Source organism: Meriones unguiculatus, chromosome 17 (assembly GCF_030254825.1).
Source record: "Meriones unguiculatus strain TT.TT164.6M chromosome 17, Bangor_MerUng_6.1, whole genome shotgun sequence".
NCBI classification, from domain to species: domain Eukaryota; kingdom Metazoa; phylum Chordata; class Mammalia; order Rodentia; family Muridae; genus Meriones; species Meriones unguiculatus.
In genome coordinates, this window is record NC_083364.1 from 74091942 (window position 1) to 74118358 (window position 26417).

At 35.5% G+C, this 26417-nt stretch overlaps 1 protein-coding gene and 1 long non-coding RNA gene across 7 annotated transcripts in view; one reads left to right on the forward strand and one right to left on the reverse strand.

Annotated features, from left to right (window-relative positions):
* The window catches only part of LOC132648588 (uncharacterized), a 41184-nt gene extending 29889 nt beyond the window's left edge, over positions 1–11295 (reverse strand). Inside the window, exons 1-2 of the long non-coding RNA XR_009587018.1 lie at positions 11221–11295; positions 1063–1229 (exon numbers count right to left, since the gene is read on the reverse strand). This is a non-coding gene — a long non-coding RNA (uncharacterized LOC132648588). The remainder of the gene's footprint in view (positions 1–1062; positions 1230–11220) is intronic.
* Positions 1–26417, forward strand: part of Robo1 (roundabout guidance receptor 1) — a 1064494-nt gene that overhangs the window by 416375 nt on the left and 621702 nt on the right. The window lies entirely within an intron of this gene.

Below are 26417 nucleotides of genomic sequence, written 5' to 3' on the forward strand. Positions count from 1 at the left end.
TTATTTTAGTTCTCAGATAATTTTGTAATTTGTCTATAGTAGTTACCTCATAGTATTTATGTACCAATATGACTAGCCAAACTGCACGTTCCCCGCACTTTGAAGGAGAAAATAGTTTTTACAATAATAATGCTTTTATTTCCTTAGTAAAAAAAAAAATTCCTTAGTAAAAAAAAAAAAAAAAAGCAGATTTCTAGGTTTAAGAAAATTTGAACTATCAATTAATAACTGTAAATCAGCCACATTTTTATTTGTTCTCTGTTGTTATTTGTATCTTTTTACTATATAATAGTGTTGATACATGCTGTAAGCATTTTTCAGAAAGCCCCTTCAGTTCTCTCTGTTTACTGGCTTAAGAGAGGGGAAACATGGATACCATTTTTAGTCCTAATCCTAGTGAATCAAATATCGTCCAGCTGCTCCACACAACTAAAGAGAAGTTCATTCACTCCAGATAAAGATGTGGATGCCTAATATTAAGACAACCATTTTTTGAAATACGTTGGTTTTTTTTTTTTTAAATTTTTGAAAGCAAAGTAAATGAAGATGTCCCAATGGTTTGCGTGTCATGAATGCAGATTGGTATAATAATGGAGAAAAAAATCAATGTTAATGTTTTCAAATAAAGGCTCATATAAATAAATTGCAAAGGTCCTTAAGAAAAAAAAAATGCCAACTCTAACTGTACACTGAGGACAAGAGTTTTAGTTATGCTAAATATAATTAAAAAGAATAGCATTATAACAGTTTTTTATATTTGCAAACTTAATCAGAAAATTCATAGGAACAACTTTCTGTACATCTTTAAACATAGGCTTACAGAACACACAAGCTTAAATGGATCTCAGGAAAATGTTAGATAGCCCGGTAACAGTAGTGGATGGTAGGACAGGACGTGTTCTCTGTGCCCCCGTGCGCAGCCCCTGAGCAGCTGAGGTTTCCATTCCCAGCTTTATCATTCTGCCAGTGATAAGTGAGGTGCATTACTTGACTGATCATTTGGAGCTATGGCTATCAAAAGGCCCCGTATCCCACGAGAGGAAAGTGAGTGAACACACTTACTTGCAACATGATGAATATGGTTCTTCCATCCCAGCAGCTGTCAAACAGATGAGCAGCTTAGAGCAGAGTCAGGGTCCACAATGTGAGCTGGGCCCAGAACTAATCAGGTCTAATTAAGACAGACATGTTATGGTCCTGTAGTGTTGACAAGGTCCGGATTCCTGTAGCTATAAATGAGGCATGTTATAATTAGGATCTAATTGAAAATCTGGAAGTGATACAAAACCTGTACCCTACAAAAATCTAAGACAGGGCCTGCTGTTTATCTTATAAGACTGTGGATGTTCAATAAGACAGATATTTTAAAAAAATAAGCAAGAAGGATAACTAAAATATAGTTCAAAGGAGTGTCACATGAGGGTATTATTATGTATGACTCAGAATAGTATGTAAAATGTAGATTTATAATTTATCTTTATAGATAATATTTTAGGATTATTTTATAATTTATTCATACAGCTAAAATTAGAACAACTTGCTTTGAATAATACGCTTAGTTAAATGCTCAAGATATCTACAAAGCAAAGAACTTTGTTCATCAAGTTGTTTTTCTTATTCTTTTCCTCAAACTTAAAGTTGGAACATGACCTTTGTATTCACCTTAGCTAAATATTTATAAAGAAATCTCCTAAATAATACTGTTAAGACATTATGGCTATTTTTTCTTGAATGTGGTACTCATAACTCACCTTGCTATTTTCTAATTCTTCCCATAAATTAAAGCCAAAATTTTCAGGACTCTCAATTGTTTTCAGGTGATTTTCGCCAAAGCAATTGCTCTTTTGGTAATAAATGGAATGTTCTGTCATTACTTTGCTCAATAAGCTGCCTGCAAGTCCTTTTTACACACACAAAAAATGAATCTGATAGTTTGAGAGTAATACTGTTTCAAAAATACGTGATAAAAACAAATATCAGTAAAACTGTGGATGTTCAGCCAGCTTGTCAATTTAGAATTTAATCCTAGAGCAGCTAACTTCAAATGCTAAATAAGAAATTCAGAGATGAATGACAGATTCACTTCTGTACTGAATTCTGGTTTCAAGATTCACTGTTTTAGTTTAGTTGTTTTTTTTTTTGTTTTGTTTTTTGTTTTTTTGTTTTTTTTGTTTTTTTTTTACTTCAGAAAGGGTTTCTCTCAGCATTATTTATAGATCATTCGCAGCTTATTTGTCCAACTTCCCTTCTAATGGAAGTTTTTCATACAAAATATTTTAATAGTTTATTCTTCAGATACCAAACATCCTTGCTTTGCTTACTGCTGTTCCTAAGGTGATGTGTAGAGTATTGATACATAGGAGGTACACGGGAGGCACTGTTGAATGAATCAACGAACTGTATTATCAATGCTTACCCTTTACTAATGACTTATCCTCAAGATTTTCCTTTTTTCTGAAATGTGTGCAATTTCTCCTTCACAAATGGCTATAGCATCCCCCCTTGTAGTACTTTGTCTTTTCCATAAAGGCTGGAGTTACTAATGTGATGGCTTTTATGCATGATTTGAGCTTTCGTTTTCCTAAAACTATATGCTTTATATTACAAACAAAAACTATGTAAATTCTAACTTTTAATAATTACTGGTGCTATATTTTCGGTTCAATAAAATACTTGTAACCACTACTGTAAAATAATGTAAGACACTTAAAACGATGAAACAGTTGGTGTGCTTGTAAACTGATACTACAAAGGTTTGTCTCCATGAAGAAGCAGGGTTTGCAGTATTTATAGGTGTGAAATTAGCCAAAAATTCTACAAATATTTTAGGTATGAATAGAGAGCTTGTTACTAATAAAATAAAAGAAACTGTATTTTAATCTAACTTACTATGCTGGCTCTGCTATGTAGGAGTCTATATTCCTCATGGTAGTTTCTGATTTTGTTCTTCCTATTGTTGGGTTATGCATATTGATTCAGGCATCACTTCCTAATAGATCAATTTACTGAATATGTTTCCTAAAGTAATAAACTCTAACCAAAAGCTAAATCTCATTCTGCAGTTCTCTGGCTTCCCAGTTATAAGCTCACTGTCTTACCCAGAGTTTTTTATTCTTTGTAAACCTATTGTCATAGTACTTACTAGGTGATCTAAGAGTAATAGAACATTTCATTGACAATTATATGTGCTATACATTTTTATAATACTAACAGAAATTTCATTTATTAAAAAGTAACTTCACCAAGCTTAGAATCACCTAATAAACAAAGGAAAAAATGATGTTAAAGTGTTAGGCAGTTAAGCCATCCATTAAGAGCCTGACATGGACTGTTAATTTTATTCTATTTTCCAGTGATACTTTAAAAGACTCTGCACTGTTTTCTAAGCAACACTCTTTACAGGGTGTTTTTCTTTCTTTCTGCAGAATGGCAGCTTATATTTCACCAGATGTGAAATTATTTGGTTGTTTAACTTTTTTTTTCCTTTCAGAAATTCATGGATTTTTTTTAAAGTAACAAAGAGAAGTCCATAAATGGATAATGTCTATGGTGTGAACTGGGCATCTCAGAGGGGTTCAGGGCTCCTATGCACTGAGATGATTTACAGTCTGAGGTAGACAGATTGGCTCTGATAATGCTGGCTGATCGATCTTGTTTTGAGAGGTGGGGTGATGACTTCTCCAAGTACTTCCTTGAAATCCTGGCTTTCCTTGACCTCTATGTCCTCTTTTTCTTAAACAAATATGAAAGAAACTAAGGAAATTTTCATTTTTGAGAAGTTCTTCATTTTTTATATCAGAGCAACGACTGTTTAATGGACATTTTCAAGAATCTGCCTTGAGTAGTTCTTCATTATAGATATCAAACTTTTTGTCCCAGTAGTCTAGGCAAATTTTCCTTTTACATTTTTATGAAGGGTAATGAGTATCATATAACGGCATTTGGAATAGAGGCTCGCTTTCACCTTTTCACTGATTCTAGTAAATGAAAATTGCCTTCCTACTTAAATGATCCTTTTTCTCCCTTCTGAAAGCCCATTCCAAGAGCTCTACTACCTTATGGCATATTTTTTTTTAATGTTGTTGAAAGTTTTTATTTTCCTGGGAACAAAAGATTACTGTGCCGGGAGAAGGGAATAATTCTAACAAAAGTGATGTTTGAAGATAGAAATTAAAGTTTTAGATCATTTACCATTCATCTTCTCCTTTTACAGTTCCACACACGATCCTAAGTAATACAATTTTTACAGCCCTCATGAAAGACACATTTAACGTTGTTAAGTTTAAAAGGGTGAAAAAACAAAATAAATTCAAAGATGGCACTATGAGTACAGCCTTCATTATGTTTGTGTATTTTCCTTTTCAATACGTTTATGAATAAATATCAGCTTCCTTATTCTTGGGGGAAATGCTATCTTAGATTATATCCTGTCACTAATTTTATGCTAAGTGTTCACATATTTATGTCAGTACCTTTGAAAGTATAGTTACTCTGAAAAAAATGGATCTGGATTTTGTAATATGCTCTTCCAGCTGCTATCCTGGAGTTTTGCATTTTCTCAACCTGAAACTTAAACATTTGTTAGATAAAGGAAAGTATTTAAATAACTCTTTTTTCATTTTTTTATTACTTAACTCAATTTACATGTCAGTCATAGTCCCCTCCTTCCTCTCCTCCCGGTCTCACCCTCCCTCTTGCATCCTCTCTCACCTATTTTTCAGAATAGGTATCCCCTACCTAGATACCCCACCTCATCTATTCATATGAGGACTGAGTTCATCTTCTTCCCCTGTGGCCTCGTAGGACGGTCCCATCAGGGGGAAGTGATCAACATTGACCATGTCAGAGATATCGTCCACTCCCCTAACTAGTGGGCCCACATGAAGCCTTAGATTCCCATCAGATTTATCTTCTTGGGGTTCGTGCACTGTAGTTGTATCCTGTACTATATGACTAAAATCTGTTTATTAGTGAGCATATACCATGTGCATCTTTCTGGTTCCCTGTTCCCTCACTCAGGATGATCTTTTCTAGTTCCTACCATTTGCCTGCACATTTCATGATTTCCTTGTTTTTAATTGCTGAGTAATATTCCATTGTGTAAATGTACCACAATTTCTATATCTATTCCTCAGTTGAGGGACATCTAGATTGTTTCCAGATTCTGGCTATTACAAAATAAAGCTGCTATGTTGAGCACTGTTGAGCAAAATGTCCTTATTGAATGAAGCATGTTTAAAGTACATGCCCAGGAGTGGTATAGCTGGATCTTAAGGTAGCACTATTCTTAATTTTCTAAGAAAATGCCAGATTGATTTCCAATGTAGTTGTAGAAATTTACATTCCCACCAGCAATGGAGGAGGGTTCCCTTTTCTCCACACCCTCTCCAGCATGTGTTGTCACTTGAGTTTTTGATCTTAGCCATTCTGATGGGTATAATGTGGAATCTCAGGGTCATTTATTTATTTATTTTTTATTAATTATAATTTATTCACTTTGTATCCCAGCTGTAGCCCCTTCCCTCCCAAGACCCCTCCCAATCCCACCTGCCCTCCCTCTTCTTCTTCCTTGTCCCCCCTCCAGTCCACTTATAGGAGAGGTCCTCCTCCCCTTCCCTCTGACCCTAGCCTATCAGGTCTCATCAGGAATGGCTGCATTGTCTTCCTCTGTGGCCTGGTAAGGTTGCTCCCCCTTCAGGGGATGGTGATCAAAGAGCCAGCCACTGAGTTCATGTCAGAGACAGGCCCTGTTCCCATTACTAGGGAAGTCACTTGGACACTGAGCTGCCATGGGCTACATCTGTGCAGGGGTTCTAGGTTATATCCATGCATGGTCCTTGGTTGGACTATCAATCTCAAAAAAGATCCCTGGGCCCAGATTTTTTGGTTCTGTTGCTCTCCTTGTGGTGCTCCTGTTCCCTCCAGGACTTTCTATCTCCCCCTTCTTTCATAAGATTCCCTTCACTCTATCCAAAGCTTGGCTATGAGTCTCAGCATCTGCTTTGATATCTTGCTGGGTAAAGTCTTGGTTTGTTGGTGTTTAATTTTTTGAGGTTTTTATATTCTGATATTAACCCTTTGTCAGACATAGGGTTGGTGAAGATCCTTTCCCAGTCTGTAGGCAGTTGTTTTGTTTTGTTGCTTTACATTTGCTTTACAGAAACTTTTCAGTTTCATTAGGCCCATGTTTTGATTGTTGATCTTAGAGCCTGAGTTGTTGGTGTTCTGTTCAGGAAGAACTGATAGACTAGGGTCGGTCAGGTAGTACAGGAGGAGAACCTCCCTTATCAGTAGACTAGGGAAGAGGCATAGTGGGAGAAGAGGGAGTAGGGATGGGACCAGAAGAGGATGAAGGAGTGGGTTACAACTGGATACAAAGTGAATTAATTGCAATAAATTGTAAATAATAATAAAAAATAAAAGTAAACCAAGACAAAAAATATGGGGAAAGGTCTACTAAGATAGTCAAATGTTCCTTAGCATTTAAAGAACCTATCTTCAATATACACTACAATGTGGAGGAGTCACCCAAAGCTACCTTTGGTAAAGGAAGGGAAATAATGAATAAATGTTATGTATTTCAAGTTATATGGTGTTCTATGAACTGCAGAGTCATGTGCAGTGACTATAGATTTGTGAATTCTTGGGTTGGAGGTAACAGGGGATATAGAAAAGATTCAGAAAAAAAAACACATAAAAATATTTCTAACAGGAACTCAATGACTGGCTCTTTGACCTCCCCACTCCCCAAGGGAGGAGCAGTCCTGTTAGGCCACAGAGGAGGGCTTTGCAGCCAGTCCTGAAGATACCTGATAAAACAGGATCAGATGAATGGGGAGGAGGTTTCCTCCATCAATGGACTTGGAAAGGGGCACGGTGGAGATGAGGGAGGGAGGGTGGGATTGGGAGGGAATGAGGGAGAGGGATACGGCTGGGATACAGAGTTAATAAAATGTAACTGATAAGAAAAAAATAAAATTAAAAAAAAAATTATATCATAAAAAAATATTTCAGGCAAGCATAGTGGCTGTCTAGAATGTGAGGGTTTCCTAGCTGTATACACAGATGCATGAAGTGCAGTGTGCATTAATTCTATGGCAATGTAGCTGGTTTTTGTAATGATAGGACTGAGATGTGGAATCACGGAAGAGAATCTACATATATCATCAGTTTAACTGCCTTTCATATGTTGACATACTTTTGATCAAGTAAGTCATTTATTTGTTTTCTCTTATGCCATTTTCAGGTAGAATAAAATAAAATTACAGGATAATAAAAATATATATTGGTCTAGGCACAGTGGCGTACATCGCTGTGACTTCACCTGGGAGGCTTGAGGCAGGTAAATCAGAACAATTTGGGGGGTTAGACCAGTCTATATAGTGAGTTCCAGGCTGGAATGTCTACAAAACAGGCAGGTGAGACACTGTTTAAATCCTACACACACACACAATCTTCAATTATTCAAAAATTGAAGCATGTTTTAGGTACTAATTTCATTTTCAAGAACACAAGAAATTTTCTTAGTTCTTCAAACACTACTCATTCTTTATTTGTTCTTTGTAATGTGGGAATTTATAAAGTTTCCTGCATCAGGTTTATCAGTATGAATTTCACCAGGACATCCAAAATGATATTTTTGATAATTCCTCATGGTCATAACCTTTTTAAAATTGCAAAAGCCTACTTCAGAAAATCACAGAGATATTTCATTTCTGTCAAAAAATTATTTTAAAAATATGTCTGTAACTCTATCTACTGACACAACATAGGCAAGAGGAAAAACACATGCTATTGAACAGTTTTTGTTTTTGTTTTTTTTTAAATCTTGACTTCTCAAGGTTGTTCTCAAAAGCACAGTGTGAGGTATAGCAACTATGAGCCTCATCACCTGATTTTGACCACGTCAGGAAGTGAGCAGTGGAAATGTGGAAATGCCCCAAGGAAACAGCCTTGGTTTGTAGGAAGAACTGGCCTTGATTAGACTAAACAGACATGTCTATGGCATGTCTAGTTCCTGTACTAACAGCATTCAGTTCCTGGAATTTTGTTGAGGTCTTTCCTTGTGCTTGGGCCAAAAATAGACCCTGTGTGGAATATCTGTTCTCATTAAGCATTTTGTTTATCACTCAACTGAAATATTGTGGAATGCTGTTTATACAATGACAGTATTGTACTTGGTGAATGAGTGGATAAATTCATGCAGTCAAAAGAGGTATAATTTTATATACCCATTCTCAAATACCATGCGTGAATGCTAAAATTCCACTGTTTTGTGAAATCAGAAGTCTTTTTCTTCTTAAAAGTTTGTTTTCAGAACCAGACTCATAGTTCTATATTTCCTGTCACTTTCTCTCTCCCACCTCCCCAAAAATGTGCCTCTAGGCATTACAATTAAAGTATAGCTCTCTGTTTTTGAAGATGAAAGGAATTCGGGTCTTTTTTGGGGGGAGTGGTTTTGTTATTTGGAAAAATACCTGTATTTCCACCCATTTGAATAATCCCCTTTCATTCTTATTTTGGAAATTTTATTAGATGTTTCCATCTATTGGAATGTACATGATTGCTTTAATTACCTAGTAACTTGCACAAAGGAAAGTAAGACCTCATAGAATAAACCTCCTACAAAGGGTGGAAAACCGTAAAGGGGTATTTAGACTTGGATATAGAATTTGAAATTGCTGAAAGTTAGATGTGCTCTTCAGACAGAGATTTACATGAGGTGCACGGAGAGGACCTAGACCCCCTGTTCAAAGGAAGCCCACTGGCTACTCAGTTTCCCTAATAAGGGGAGCAGGGACTGTCTCTGTCATGAACTCAGTGACCAGCTCTTTAATAAACTCCCCCTGGGGGATACAAACTTGCCAGGCCACAGAGGAAGAAAATGCAGCCAGCCTTGATGAGACCCTATAAGCTAGGGTCAGATAGAAGGGAAGAAGGACCTCCTCTTTCAGGGGACTAGGGAAAAAGGGAAGGAAGGGTGGTTGGGACTGGGAGGAAACAAGGGAGAGGGCTGCAGAGGGGCTATAAAGTGAATAAGTTGTAATAAATATATAAATAAAATTAAATTTAAAAAAAGAAAACTATAGGAAAAAAGATTTACACGAGGTAAAGAGAAAGTATAAAGTTTTCTCACAGGACGTTAATGTTGGTACTATACATAGTTTTCAGTTTTGAGATTCAACATTTAGCACCACCATGCATTCTAATTCTATGCATAAGATCTTCTTAGGTTTTCCTGAATTGTCTCAAACTCCTCAAATCAAGTGACCCTTCAACCAATACATATCCTTGTCAAGGGGGCATGACACCAAATCTACCTACTACACATTGTTCATGTCATTTTAAAATTAAATATTCACCTAATATTTATAGAATTGTTTGCTTCAATAATTAATATTTGGAAGGTTTTATTGTTCTCTGGTACTGTAGTAAAAAAAATTTAATTCAATTTTTATCCTTTGGCTGTTGTTTCAATATGGAATATTTTCAGAATTGCTATTTATGACAACTTTTATAACTTAACAAAATTATTAGAAAGCATAAATTATAACTAATGTATTTTGAACTATGAGATAGAACATTCATACATGTGGAGAAAAAAAGAATGTAGTTATATTACTTCTGTGCTTTGGAGATATTTAAGAATATAATGGCATTTGTGCCAAGACAATTAAGCATCACGGTATTGATTCAGTTTTCTTGAATTTAATATGATGTTCTTGATATATTGAATTCAAAGAAACAATTCAGGTTCCATGTAACCATTACCTTTTAAGTATATTACATTTATGTGAACTTTTTGGAATTAAAAAGCTTTCAGTTTCTTCTCCCAAAGAATCCAAACTGAAAATTTAGAATTGATTTTTTTCTCTGCTTACTTCCTGAGTAGAAACCTTCAGTGAAAGTAAAATCTAAATTATGCTCCTTATTATTTTTAAAGAATAGTTTTATGCCTACCTTGATTGAGGATGCACATTCATAACATCTGTTATTTTAAATTATATAACATGAGTTTACAAAACTTTAGTTCTTAAAAAACTAAAACCCACAGTGTATCATTGTTTACTGAGTTTACATCTATCACAGGAGTTTCAGATTGCCTGGTACCCTGTGTCAGATGTTCTGACTTACAACACAGAAAATCTACACCCATGCCAAAGTAGTATTTCACTGCTATTTGCTAACACAGAGTGGTGCAGTCTTTTCAAAGGGGCCATAAAATACAGAAATAGACAGCATGCACTACTGAAAATTTTAACTTTTAAGTCCTGCTTCCTGAAGGGAGGTGTATTACCATCTGTAATGTACTTAATCCTTCAAACAATTTAACCAAGGTCAGAGACCATTAAAATAGGAAGGAAGAAAAAAGGAAGCGGGGGGAGATGTATACATTGAATAAAAGGCAGAGAGGGGGCTGGCTGAGGGAGGAAGAAATGTACCTTTAAACCCAAAGGCTTTTTGTTCGTGTGTTGCCAATCAATCATGCCAGCTGGTGTGGTTATAGGTTAGTCTGATGATCTGTTTTCACAAGATACTAAGAGAATTCTAACTCCTAAGGGACTGGTCCTTTCTCACCAAAACATATATATGACTTTTAAAAGTGTGTGTAGCCACTCTACAGGAGGCTGTAATAGTGAACTTAAGAATTACTAGCATGCTGATCATTCCCATTTAAGTTGTTTCACACAGTGAAACTCTCAAGTCCTTACAAAACTTCTAAAGAAAGGAGATATTCATAGACTTTTCAGACAGAGTACCACTGAAATGATGTTCATTGCTAGTTGTACGCCATCTTTGCACAATATCCTGTTGCCTGGATTGTATATCACAGTTGACAAAGTTTGACTCCAGAGCACTGCTGGTTTGAGAGATATCCCTGCAGCTGGCCTGTTAGAATGCTGCCTAGCTGTTCTCCTTGCTAACAGCATGGTGCCAGTACAGGCTCATGATGCTTCCATAAACAGCGGATGCTAGAATTTTCAGAACAATTGCTTTACTCAGGTTATAGAAATGGTATTTTGTTTACACTAAACATCCATTTTTCATTTCTCCCATCCCCTGGGAGCTAACATAAATCAAAACAACTCAAATGTTTTTAATTTCAGTGTGGGATCAGCAGCTGTTCCCCAGAACTCCAGTTGACGCAAAAGCACAATTTTCATGAGTCTAGTCCGACTGACAATAGACCAAGATCTGGTTACATGTCATGATACTTACTGTGCATATGCCCGTTAGCGTGCAGAACAACAAAGAACTCTGTTTACTTAAACGCACAGTCGCACCAAAGCCAAGCAGTTCCAGCACTTACGTAATTGTCCCTATAGCACTGTGCATCACGGTGGTGGAGAAATGTAATCAATTCCTGACAAGCTCTTTTGATGTGCTCCATTGTCAGTTGACATAACAAATGACCCATTGAGGAGTACTGAGCTAAACTCAACTGCTTAAAAGGAAATGGATTTCAAGTGAATATTTCCAACAGTTTATTTTAAATGTTTATATTTGATGCAGTTCGTTAAAAAATGTATAATTAGACTCTCTGCTTAGTTTTGCACAGGAAAAAAGAAGTAAATTAGAGAGTGTCATTTGAGATCCAAAGCTCATTACTTAATGAAGTAATCATAAAACAAATGTTTTAAACACTAGCTGACCTGAGAATTATACTTGGATTGTGTAAGTTTTAAAAATACCACCTTCAAAGATTATAACGTTTTCAGTTATTCTAAGTTTATGGTTTGAAAACCTCATTTTTGTAAGTTTAAATGCACCAAAATAATTTGTGTTTTATAGTTAAAGCATTTTTGGTGTAGATATAATGGCAGGAAAATGATGTTTAGCAGAAAGACAAGGACAGATAAGACCTGATTTTAAACCCATGTTTTCACAGTAGGTACCATTGCTTGCTGAGTCTCCCTAATATGTAGGATTTTTAAAGTGGAGAGCTCTAACATCACCGAACAAATACTGAGCTCCAAGTAGAAAATTCATCTAGAACTACACTAGCTACTCTCCTTTAATTCACGTAAAATAAACTAAGTCCATTTCAGCTGGAGATCTATATCACTTGTAGCTCCCCAACTAACATGTCGGGGATGGCACAGATTAGGTTCACCCTAACCTGGTGGCTGTTGTGTCGCCACAAACTCACAATCCTCTTTGCATAGTCTATACACAACGTGTTCTTATTTATCGTGTAGGGCTGGAATGTCTCGTAACCATCCTGTTATAAACCGAGGTGACTTCGTAAATTTTACACACTAAGGAAAACGGACTTCTTTAGTAAACTGGATTCTTTAATATATTGGTGTACTTGTGTATCATACACAGTGCTTGGTGGAGAGAGTATTTTCACACAAGCGAGTTCTCCAGCTATGGCCTTGTGCTTCTTTTCTTCAGTGTCATTGCCTCAGTCTAGCCATATGTTCAATTGTAGGCTCTAGTCTGGCCTATATGGATTTTGTGCTTGCACCTGTCTTTTCTCTCTAGGAATGTACATGTTTTACAAATCAGCTTAATTTAAAAGGCCAAAGATTTACAAGATTAGAAGAGAAGGCAAAACTTCTCAAATAACAAAACTTATGATGAACAGGTTTTCTTTTGCCTTTATCAGCCATAGTGTTAATAACTTCCTTTAATGTTTTTAAAAAGATTGATAACAGATTGTGCTCTGTTAAGAGTGAAATTGATTGGTTTTGTTTGTTTTGTGTTTTATTGATATAGAAGTTCGTGTAGTACACGCTATTTTCAAAGGTACTACTTTGTCCACACTGCCCTTGAATTCCTAGTCTTCCTGCCTCTACTGCCCATGATAACCAGTTTCTTTTTCTTATAGAATTAAATAAAAAATGAGTTGTTATTTTATTTGTGGATGTAAATACTGGTGAGGTGAAAGTGAAAGAAACAGGCATACAGAATTAAATCTTTCCAAAAATTATGGTCGTGGCCATTCATTCAATCATCTATCCATCTTTCCAGCACTTATTTGCATGTCCAGCATTTTTCCAGAAACTCGCCTGTATGTAATTTGGCTGTCTCCAAATTACCAAAATCTTTCTAGGAAATCTTTGTTTCATCATGGTTTTGGATTCGAAACTAACAAATTGCGATCTTTTCCCTCTAGAGCTCTGAATGCATGAACATAAATACTTGGGTCTATCATTAATTACTCAGTACCAGATTTGCAAATTGGATGAGTATCACAGCCAGCCTCCAGTTTGTCAAAGTGATTACATATTGATTCTGTTTAGAAGAACATACTGTTTCTTGCACTGAACTCTGAATGACTATGTATAATTTTGGAGACTCTAGTAAATATCAACCTATAGCAATCTTTCTGAATGCTTATGGCTGTATGACTAGAAGTGATCAAACATTATGAGCATTTACATAGGAGTAATATATGTTCAACTTCCAATAACCTTGGCACCAATATTATGACCAATCGGTGTGCATTTCCCTCAGGGAGATTATTTCTCCCACTCTTAGCATTTCTTAGTTCTGTGAAATTCTTTGTGTAGGGTTGAGGGCTCAGGCAACATTATACAGACTGAGCAGGCTCCATTTATAAATTTATAAAAAATATGTGCATGTGACAAAAATTAATTTTAAAAGAGGCCATAAACTTCAAAGAGAGAAGGACTGGGCATTTGTCTCAAATAAATAAATAAATAAATAAATAAATAAATAAATAAATAAATGAAGTAATTTTAAATAGAATAATTTAATTTGGCATTCTTTGTCTAGAAGTTTCTCTTGTCTTATGCTAAAATGAAGATACCATTAATAAAGATGCTTGTAAGCATGATGGATCAGAGAGAAGGGCATAAAGAAGCCAATATCAGTAGATTTCAAAGCAGAAGAAACAGTCTTGGCTCCAAAAGAAACAGGGTTCAGAAAGGAAAAGAACTGAGCTGTGTGGGAGGAGAATGCCACTGGGATAAAATAGCCCTAATACTAAATGCAAGAGAGAGGCTTAAGCGTCCTGGATTTCAGCTGTAAACATTTCCCCTTAGCCTGAGAAGAGTGCAGGCAAAGAGGAGGCAAAGAGTAAGGACTGAACAGGACAAACAAGGGGAAAACTCTTATAGTTGTGTTTTCTGTTAGAATATTAGTGACAAGGATGGGAAATGGCAAAGTGGGCAGTGTACATGCTGCTCAAGTATGAGGAGCGTTTACATCTTAAAATGCAGCCACTCCTGATGAGATCTGATAGACTAAGGAAGGAAGGAAAGGAAGACCTCCCCTATCAGTGGACTTGGGGAGGGGCATGCGTGAAGAAGGGGGAGGGAGGGTGGGATCGGGAGGGGAGGAGGGAGGGGCTTGTGGGGCGATACGAAGTGAATAAAGTGTAATTAATAAATAAAAGAATAAAAAAATCATTCATCATAAAATAAAGGGTAAGTTTGTCACTGGAAATCACATAAGCTACACATGCTATTCTTGTCCTCTGTCAACTAGGAGAATTGACAGAAAGTTAATAGATGAACTAGACGGCTCAGCTAGCTGTTGAGTCTTAACTACAGTGTTAGGATCTCATCGAAATCCAACCCAAACTTGTACCTCTGTAGGTTCAGCCACAACTGTGCCTGAGTGTCTGGAATGAAAGGAGGAAGATGGTAAATGTTTTCTCCAAGAAATCTAATTTGAAATTCCTGTTTGACTTCCTTCCTTCTCCTCCATTTCTCTCACTCATACTTTATTCTCTCCCACCATGCCTCTGTCCACTTTCTTCCACCTAACCAGACACACACATACACACAAACACACACACACACACACACACACACATACATGCCCCTCTTCCTATTTTGACTGTTTAGTACCAATCATTGCCTTTATTAAGTTCAAACACAAACAATGTAGTTTATTGCTTGAGGACATGGTCTTGAACCTGAGGAAAGTAATTAATGTTTTATTATAATTTTAATATAGAAGACCCTCTCTGTATCTTTCCACTTTAACTGAAACCAGAAATTCTGAAAGAATTTCTGAAAGAAATTCCAGAGAAATATATAATTAAATGTATGTATATATATATATATATATGTATATATATATATATATATATATATTTTACTACCTTTTTCTCTGGAAGATGAGAAAAGTCTCTTAGGAACAGGGGAAAATACTCTGAACATCACACAGTTCCAAATTGTATTTTACAGAAACTCACAAGTTTTGTTGACGTTGTTGCTGCAAAAGCATCCACATTCTCCTCAAAATTTAATATAATTTCAAAAAAAAAATACTACTAAAATATGTCCTTTGGATACCTCTGTAGGTTCAGCCACAACTGTGCCTGAGTGATTGGAATGAAAGGAGGAAGATGGTAAATGTTGTTTTCTCCAAGAAATCTAATTTGAAATTCCTCTGTCTGACTTCCTTCCTTCTCCTCCATTTCTCCCACTCATACTTTACTTTCTCCCACCATACTACACAACTAAGAAAGATCACATTTTTTTTTAATTTTTGAGGTTTACTTTTTAACAGTGTTATCTAGAAACTAGTAAATAAATAAATATAAAAGAGCAATAACAGGGGATGAGAAAGAAAATACTGAACGTTAATAATAAAATAAAGTAAAAACTAGCACAAAAGATCACAACCAAGCAAACCCTGTACCCCAGTTACAAAGTACACAGGCACTTAGGAATTGTATTAGGAAAACACAAACTCACAATGTCACACAGACTCACTCAACAAAGGAGACTCTAAGCTTGAGAAACTTGCTGCTGAGATGCAAATGGTAGCTTAGTTCATTCCCTCACCCTGGCCCTGTGTAGTCACTCTAACTGTAGCCTATGCTTTAAATTTGGGAACCCATCTTTAAACTTAGCAATAGGACTCAAGATCCCTCATCAAAGCTGGTCATTCATAAATAAATAAAAAAGAGGTCATTCAAAAGTATTTCTTCACATTCAGATGTGAATTAATGATAGGAAGTTGTACATGTCAAGGGACTGTCTCTCTGGACTTTTAAAAGTTTCACTTGGAAAAAAGGGAAATGTTTCATTTTTCATATGTGTTTTTATCAGGTGCAAAGATTGAAAGGTTGAAGAAGATTGGTATTTTTATTTCTATGGAAATATTTAGAAATCTTCAAATTTTAATTTCAAGTTTAATTTTTTTCTTTGATTATTTAATCCTTAAGAAAATGTTGCAGTTTACACACACACCATACACACAGCAGGGGTAGGAGGAGGAAAAAAAGAGAATGGGGAGAGAGATTTGGGTGATCTCTCTCATTTCAAATGACTGGAATGATCTTTTTATATTTATCAAAGCACAATTTAAATAAATACTATGCACTATAGTATGGCTACCAAAAATATGTCTAGAGAGATATGAAAGCTGTTATCCTAGGAATTGAATCTAACAAAAAAAGTAGGAATCTCTGGTTCAAATCAAATATCCATATGTTTGCTTTACTTCTACCTTCTTTTGAAATTGAGCAGCTACAGAGAAGTGATGAGGGCAAGAATAAAAATTCCTAGGGGAGAAAGTTTCAGAAAAATAATACACATAGCAAATGGAAATAACAGAATTGTGTTTCATAAACCTAGAAAAGAGAAGTGAAAAACAGGAGTTTGGTTGTACTTCCCTAGTGGAACTATCTGAAAGATGTGCAAAACTACTTAGTCATTGGGCATCCTGTATTTAGCACCAGTAAAACATACTGGTACAAATCAAAGTGCCTATGAAGGAATGGAATCTTTCCATTGTCCATCAAAGCATTATTTAACATGTTTATCAACATAGAAATATACAGTGAAAGATAGTAATGGAGACCTAATGACTTTGCATAGTCAAGGGATGACTAGATATTTGTTTCCTGTGCCACTTACAACTCAAACGAGGCTTGCGACCAGAAAATCGCCAAAGCAGAGAGATTGATTGGTTATGCTATCAGATTAAATATCAACTTTCTAGACAATGGACAAAAGGGAGATCTAAAATGAAGAGCAAAGCTACATGAACTTAAAATATTTCCAAACGAACAAATCATATGTATGAAATTTAATTCAGATGTTGAATTGGTATGTTATGTATCCTCCTCAGAAAAAAAATACAAAGCATTTGGTATTACCATTCTATGACATCATAATGTTAAATTTTATACACAGTTCCAGTGACTCACTGTGCTCTGGAAATATTCCCAAAGTTGACATACAAAACAACATATATGGGAAATGATGTCACCAAGTGCATGTAAAAGATGAGAAACAAGTATTTTTACCTTCGTCTTATTGTGATTGATGTTCATTGAATATAAAATGGCTAATATTCATTTTAAAACTTTTGTGACTTGACAGACAATACTCATGTAATGAAACCCTTATGTCAATCTGGAATTTATGAAATTGAAATCAATTGCAAATCCTTATGTTGATCTGGAATTTATAAAGTTAAAATCAATTGCCATTGTCTTCTGTCAAGACTTGAATTGCATTACTATTATTATTATCCCAATTAATCCTTTATTTCATGTGCACAAGAATATCCATCAACCCAGCATTCATTTTGAAATCTCACAGTGCTTCTTGGACTGTCTTTTTTAGAAATGACCCCTGGGAATTTAAAATGCATTAATTATTCACATTTTTGTCTTATTCTCACAACATTCAAATTGGAGTTTATTGCTTTTGAGTGTGTTGAAGTTGGTGGCATTGGTATACTAGTCATATTACTGTGAGGAGAAATAATATACAGTCATATGTTGCTAAATTTTGCTTTCATATACTTTTGTGTGACATTTGATATGGGAAAAGTTCTTGGTAACTTTTAGTCAATTGTTATCTTTCCACAGACTATTTCTGCAAATATACAACAAACAGAAAAAAAAAAGAGGAATTTCAGTGGAAAATGCACACAAAGAGTGATGACAAATTTTTCGCAAAGTTTTCGTGTAAAAGAAGAAATTACTTTTTAGTTATCTAACACCGCATAGTTAGGAAGCTCTTAGTGAGTACCACGAAGACATCTCAGCAAAATGTTGGTGCTCCTCTGAAAAACCCATAAAGTATGATATTATGTGATTTACTTAAGTCATATTTATTGATTCACTCATGGCTAGCTTACTTATATTTTGCTAAAGTATTATTAGCTAGCACTTTTTGTAGACATTTTTTAATTCACTTGCCATTATTCCTTCCAAATAATGCAAAGGATGTGCATGATTTTCTACCTCCTTGACCTCATTTGTCATTGTGTTCCATCTATGCTTTACCTGCCTCCTCTTTTGCTAATTTTCTTCATGGAGCAACATTTTCTACTGTTAGATGAGAATTTTAATAGTAGTCAAATATGATAATAAATTTTAAGAGTATTTGCCCATCTCTCAAATACACAAAAAGTGCACACTAAGTTTACATTACCCTACTCTTTGGAATGCCAGGACTCACATGAGTCAGGTTATTGAGAGACACAGAGTTTAATGGTCTTTGCAATATACTGAACAATTTCCTGTATCCTCTCCCTTAGGGTGATTTTTTTAAAAAAGTTCTGCTGAGTTAAGGAAAATACTGGAACTTTGATATGTCTCATTGGTCCTGCTTCCTCGTTATCTCATGGCTTCCTTGAATGGCCCCACGCTTAAGACTTCTTTTGTGCCCTTGGGTACCAAGCAATTCATGACCATGACAAACCAGATCGCATTCCTCACATTGCTAATTTTAGCCACAGGTTGAGCGTATGCTTAAAATGAGACACTAGCATTATGGATTTAAAGGGCTTTCTATGTGAAGTAACTCTACAACCTTTGACCGATTTAGTAATGCTTTGGGAAATTACAGTTATATACAGGTGCAGGCAATATGTTAAGAAAAACATTGCAGACATTGGTTTGCTTTCCATGATTTCACATTCTTCCATGGGGGCTATAGATTTTTAAGTCAAGTGAGTGTGATATTTAATAACTCCTTCTCCTTTATGTTTTTTTTTTTACAAAACTAAAATATGACCTTGGAATAGCCAGCCCTCTAGACTTTTGAAAAGAGTGTTTTTGAATAACATGCTCATTTATAAATCACTATGAATATTAAAATGTAATTTTATGTGTTCACTTATTAATCATACCTAATATAATGATATAGTGATGTAAAGTCAAGCTTGTTAATACATGTAATTTTTCATCAAAAATATGTTAAATAGAAATAATATTTTTAAAAAACTGTTGTGTCAAAATATATGACTAAATAGTCCCTTTTCCAGTCATGTTTTCTCACCTGTCCTAAGTGCTTTTAATAATTAAACTTATTTAAAAGCAACATTTCATTACTTTTGTTCAAAGTTTCACTGTTCCTCTTATTTCTTTTACAAATGAGAATTCACTGTTCTGGATGATGAACCAATAATTGTATCATTGTGCTGACTATTGGCACGGTCTTCCCTCCTTCTAAGGCTTAGCTAGACAGTCTGCAGCTTTATTAACTAAACACATAAGTTGATCCTTTTATGTCAATTCTAAGTAAGATTATACGCTCAGAACTATTACCATCCTCAACACGCCTTTCCAGAGCAGTGCTTTGGCAGTTGCTGAAACACATGGGAGATAGGTTAGTACCACACATAACAGAGCATCCTCACTATAAATACATAGTTTTTAAATTATAAAGACTAATCTCATATCGTAGATTTGTATATCTTTTATAAGAACGAGCTTAAGAAATACTTTGTGCCTTTGTATAAAATTTTAGCAATGACTCTATGTACCAAGAAAAATTAGAGATATGTTAAATATTGATTGAAAAATTTCATTATTTCCCACTGTGCTCAGGCTCTTAATTGATCATAAATCAGGAAGAAAAACACATACATGTGTCGAGAGCAACAAGGTGGATGAATGTAAAGTGTTTATTTCTGGTTAGGATAGTTTATGTTTAGGTTAGGAATGTTGGCCTCAACTTTTTTATGTGCATGTATAGTCAAATATATCGGCACATCATATGAAAATCACACTAATGTTCAGAACTTCAGACAAATATGACTTCTTGTTACCTCATCAATAAATGCAGACCCTCTAGATATCCATCCTCTGAACATACTAGAGTTCATTCTCAGAGCTAAGTGAAGAAAATGGAACAGAGGAATGAAAATGAGCATTTTTGAAATTTTTACATTTAACATAACAAACTTGTGTTTCATTTCATCAATATTGTAAGCATGCAGGAGTAGAAATATATAAACAAGGCAATGAAAATTCTTAAATCCCACTAAATGAAACAGAAAATATAAGTCTAAAATTAAAAAAAAAAAACATATTGAATGACTGAAGTATATAGCTGTTAACTGGGTATAAACTGTTTAGAATTTTCTTTGAATGTATTTAACTATCATTTAATTTGCACAGAAATAAATTTACACATATTCAGAGTTTTCAGCTTTCATACTGTATTATCAATTATATAGTGTGGAAACTATAGATCAGTTTCCATTTTAAAGTAGTACTAAGCTGGGCATGGGGCATAGTGTCACAGATCTGAAATACCAGGGCTTGAGCTGTGGAAGTCAGAGTTTTCTGTGGCTCTGTGGTATTTTCAAGGTCAGTCTGAACTATATGAAATGCTATCCAATATATTGGATAGCATTTCATATATATATATATATATAACTTAGATCTTTTCTTACATATGAAATTAACTATTGAGCATTTTTATTATCCTCTAACCACTCTTCTTTCTTCATTGATAACTTTATTGTGGATAATCTAAGAATCTTTCTGTGGTTGATGGTTTTAAATGACGGAAAGTTCACTCACTGGAGTATCCAAAATATCTGTATTTTAGCTATTGTCTCCATAGCTAAATGTCTCTGATAGACGTTCTCAAAGCATAGAAAAAAACCTCAAACCCTCTAACATTTATTTCTCCTTTTTCCCTTAGAAACAGGGTGTCTCTATTATGTAGCCATGGCTGAAACTTGTGTAAACGAGGTTGGGCTGGAACTAACAGGGATCTACCTGCCTCTGTCTCCCAAATGCTTAGGTTAAAGGCACGTGGCAACACGCCTGGCAATTTCACATTTCTTGGGCCGCATCTTATTCAGTAATATTCATCCATTTCTCTGAGCGAAAATCCTGGCTCCTGTTAGACTTCTCATTTTCCCAGGGCACAACAGACCTAATCAGTCAAAAGCTCCTCACATCTTACTTTTGAAGCACATTCTTTATCTTCTTCTGCTCCTATCACTTCCCCTCTTCATGTTCTCATTGTGTCCTTCTTGGACATTGCTCTCAAGATTTCCCATCAGGAAAGCCCTTCAATAGCAGACTCTTATCGGTCTCATACCCTCAAGTTTGTCCTGGATGTATATTAGATGCTCAGAAAACATTTTGATTGAATGAACAGTTGAATGGGTAATGAGGGTGTTTCTATTTTGGGTGCCTGCACTCAGCTTGCTTAGTCTGTAAACGTTATCTTGAATGTCCCTTATTCTTCACCATCACCATACCTTCAAAGCAAGATTTCCTCACCCAGCAAAATTCCTCTCTGAGTATCTCTGCTGCTCTAAATGTCTGAATTGTGATAGCCCATGCTTTAGATATTTAAATGTAGGGCACACCTTAATAGTGGAAGACTTCAACACTCCACTCTCACCAAGAGACAGATCATCTAGACAGAAGCTAAATAGGGAAATAATGACACTTTACAGAGGTCCTAAATCAAATGGATCTAATAGATGTCTACAGAACTTTGTACCCAAACTCAATGGAGTATTCATTCTTTTCAGCAGCTCATGGAACCTTCTCAAAAATTGACTGTACAGTCGGTCACAGAGCAAGTAAGCCTCAACAGATACAAGATCGAAATAATCCCTTGTAACCTATCGGACCACCATAGCCTAAAACTAGACCTCAACTAGAGAACAACAAAAATAACAAAAAGCCTAAATACACATGGAAACTAAACAACTCTCTACTCAATGACAACCTGGTCAGGGAAGAGAGGAAAAAATAAATTAAAGACTTTCTAAAATTCAATGAAAATTAAGGCACAACTTACCAAAAGTTATGGGACACAATGAAAGCAGAGCTAAGAGGAAATTGCATAGCAATAAGTGCCTCCAGAAAGAAGTTTGAGACGTCTCAACTTAATTTAACTGCACACCTAAAAATCCTAGAAAAATAAAGACTCTAAATAAGTGATTTTTTAAAAAAAAATTTGGGCCCTTTGCCATTAAAAATTGATCAAATATATTTACATCTCTTAATATCTTCATAGTTATTATAAAAGTATGTTAGCCTGTGCTCTTTTAACATACTATCAATATCATTGTTTTTGATAACATGTTCTAGAATCCATATGCTAAAATAGACACATTAATTTTAAAAGTTTGATCACTAAATGTTAAGTTTTAACTTTTATTTATTCCACCATTATTTTATTCAACAACTGTCAATTTATTGATAGCAAGTTCATAGCTATTATAGAAATGGTATTTCTTTCCATGTTTAGAAGAAAATATATATGTACATACTGGAAATGTATATATACATACCCACACTATGGTTTCACAGTTTAGGAAGAGACTCTGTTAATAAAAAGTTTGTACAAGAGGCCATATGTAACTTGGAATACTACTGTGAGTTTTCTCAGGAGGAAAGAGGGAACAGCCATCCTAGGCAGAAAGTAGGTGAACAACCTTAAGAAGTTTGCAAAGGGAGTTTTCCTTTGCTTCTTGATATTTCTAGTATGTAAGTTTATGCAAACTGTTTCATAAGGGCAAGAAGCTTCAGGTCCAAGTTGGAGTATTTTACTTGGCCAATTCTGGATCAGTACCAGCTGATGAGCGAGCATCTTACAAGCCTGCCCACTGGAGATACCACTGCTTTTATGACTAATGTGATAATATTGTGCCCCAGGTGGTATGCTAAAATTCCCCCTACAAAAGAGAAAAAATTAGCTTCTTCAATTCCCTGGAAACTCTCCTTTTCTTCCAATATGTATATGTGTATCAAGAAGAGTGAATGAAAAAAGCAGACAGACAGGCAGACTGAATGACAACCTATAACCTATTCAAATTCTCTAGTGGACATAATGACCGTTGAGCAAGCAGTCTTGTGTCCTCACAGTTGCTTGTTGTCCTGTAGGGAAGGGAAGTTGTGCACAAGCCGCCACACTGTTCGTTTTATATCATCAGACACTGGCCATGTCACAATTAATTTCTTCCTGCCAATTTTAAAGCCGGTCACTTTCAGATAACCATACTTTTTTTTTTTTACTTTATGAACATTTTTCATATTATCATTTATTACAATATAGCTAGTTTTTATCCCAGTTGTGTTCCCCTTCCTCATCTCCTCCCAATCCCACCACCCTTCCCTCTTCTCCCCCTATGATCCTCCCCTAGTCCTCTGATAGGGTAGGTCTTCCGCCCCTTGTATATGACCCTAGGCTATCAGGTCTCTTCAGGACTGATAACCACACTTTTATGAAATTATTTGGATATGTTTATTTCTGTGTTGCTGAAAGCACTCTATTAACACCTATCCAGCAGTATGGAACTGAAATATTCCTTGGCAACTGTACTATTTTCAGCATAGAAACATAGAGAGGGGTTGGGCCCTTCACTCTGTTTATGGGAGTTATTTGGTACTACATACATACCAGAGTAAACACATCTGTAGCTTATATTCCACAGCATCTCAGGAAAGAATAGTCTCAAGTTTTGTTAAAATGAAGGAATACTGACATTTATTTTCTTCCATGGACTCCTTTGAGATTTCACAAATAGATTTTTAATTTTTAGTAAATCACCAAGCTTGCTTCTAATAAGATGGACAAGGGTGGAACTGGAGAGACAGCTCAGTGGGTAAAGAGCCTGCTACACATGCAGGAAGACCTGAGCTTAGAGACCCAGAGCCTACGTAAAAACACCATCTGTGGCAACAGGTTCAGTCACCTCCACCACTGGGGCATGGAGAGAAATGTATCTCAGGAGATCACTGGCCAGTCTATTCAAATTGGTCAGCTCCAGATTCAGGAAGAAACCTTGTCTCAAAAGAGAAGTGAAGTACCAGGCATGGAGATAACCTAGAACCCCTGCACAGATGTAGCCCATGGCAGTTCAGTGTCCAAGAGGGTTACATAATGGGAAGAGGGACTGCCTCTGACATAAACTGATTGGCCTGCTTTCTGATCACCTCCCCCTGAGGGGGGAGCAGACCACAGAAGACAAAAATGCAGCCATTCCTGATGTGATCTGATAGACTAAGATAAGAAGGAAGGAGAGGAGGACCTCCCTTATCAGTGGACTTGGGAAGGGGCATGCATTAAGAAGGGGGGGGGAGGTGGGACTGGGAGGGGAGGACAGAGGGGCTTATGGGGGTATACAAAGTGAATAAAGTGTAATTAATAAAATTAAATTAAATTAAAAAAAGAGAAGTGGAGAAGTGATTGAGGAAAACTTCAAAGACAGGACATCAACCTCTAAGCTCTGTCTCTGCCCTATCCAGACAGGCATTCACACCCACAGAGAAATGTGCACACAGCACACACACACACTAGAAGATGTCATTACTGAATCTCAAAAATGATCTGAGGATTCAGTGTCCTCAGAAACTTTATATTATCAATTTTAATTCTTATAAATGCAGTTGTTCTAAGAATTAGCCTGCTAACTGCATACTTCTTAAATGACTTTGAAACAATAACAATTATATTTCATCATTGTGTGACCGTACTATATAAATGTATTTAAGGGAATTACTAAGTAGCTTCCTAAGTACAATATTATCCATTTGTTCACTAAGATACTACATATACTCGGAGATAAGTAGCATGCTAAATGCTTAAAATACCAAAATGACAGTGGCACCAATGCTGTCCCCTGGGTAAAATTATGGGATTGCACATTATACTGCTTCATATGAAGTTACATATATATATATATATATATATATATATATATATATATATATATATATATATATACATATAGTCTCTGGGTGAGTATGAAGTCCAGAATATTTAGATAATAGAAATATACAGTAAAGGTTATTTTAGATGCCATTTTCTGTACATATTTGTTTGATCTGTTAGAAAGAAAAACCTGTCTCCTTATAACAATCTAGAACATTACTTAATAATTTCAATTATGTTAGATATATTATACTCATATTTAAGGGAATAGGTTAATGAAATGGTAACTTTTATTTTTAAATATGGAAGAATGCTCAGAAAGTTATATAGCAGATATTTATGTTGGCAAAATAGCTATTTTGGAATAAGAATAGTATTCATTTAGTTTAAAATCAATGTCCATAGCACTTAATTTGCCTCTGCAAGAAAGATTTTCCAATACTAGTGACCAGGTATAATGCCAGGATAATTCAGGTGTTGATTCCCTAAAATTACACAAAGAGAAAAATGGTCAGTGTCCAATGAGAATACATTAACTGGAATCAAGTCAAGAGTTTATCTTTGACTTAGCTCAGACATGAGTTAAGGCTAAAGAGTAACATTAAACCAACAATGATGTGTTAAGAGATGTAGAACTCCAAACCACCAAAGAAGCTGTTGTGACCAAATTCTGCTGAATACTTTCAAGAAGTAATACAAGAAAATGAAAAAAATTAAAAAAAATAAAACCACAGAAAAAAACCAAAATCTCTGCATGTGTGTGAGAGAGAAAGTGTGTGTGTGTGTGTGTGTGTGTGTGTGTGTGTGTGTGAGAGAGAGAGAGAGAGAGAGAGAGAGAGAGCTTGTCTTGAGTTTAAACCCAGGGTCTTGCATATGGTAAGCAAATTCGATACCACTGAGTCACAATTTCAGCCATCACAAATATTTAAATGTATTTTTTAATGGATCAAAGAATACTATTTGTGTATTCGTGTGGATGTGTGGATGTTTGTTTGCCTGTGCCCATATCTTCTGTGCCTGTAGAGGTCAGAAGAGACAGAGGTATCTGCTAGATCTGGAGTTGCAGATTATGAACCACTATATGGGTACTGGGAATGGAACTCGGGTCCTCTGGAAGGGCAGTTCATGCACTTAACCACCGAGCCATCTCTCTAGCCCTATAAATACATTTTTGAAATATTTTTTAAAAAATCTATTCTTTAAGAACCCTTAAATATCATTTTAAATACAAACTCAAATTTGAGAACAGAATTCTGGTATCTCAAAATCCAAATTTGTTTATATAAATGTTGAAATATCAGTAAAACTGGAGCATAATAAAAATTATCATACTTGTTCATGATTTACCCCAGCTGAGTGAAAGGTATAGATGACTCTGAACACAGTAACTAGAAGTGAACTATGCTGTTATTCACCTATGATTAGTTTTCTTTGCACAGATTATTTTTAAAAAATACTTATCAGTAAATTTGTTTTTACCTCATGAGCAGTCAACAATTATTCTCTTAATTCAACCTAAACCTGATTTTTTTTCAAGTGTGACACATGAATCCTTAA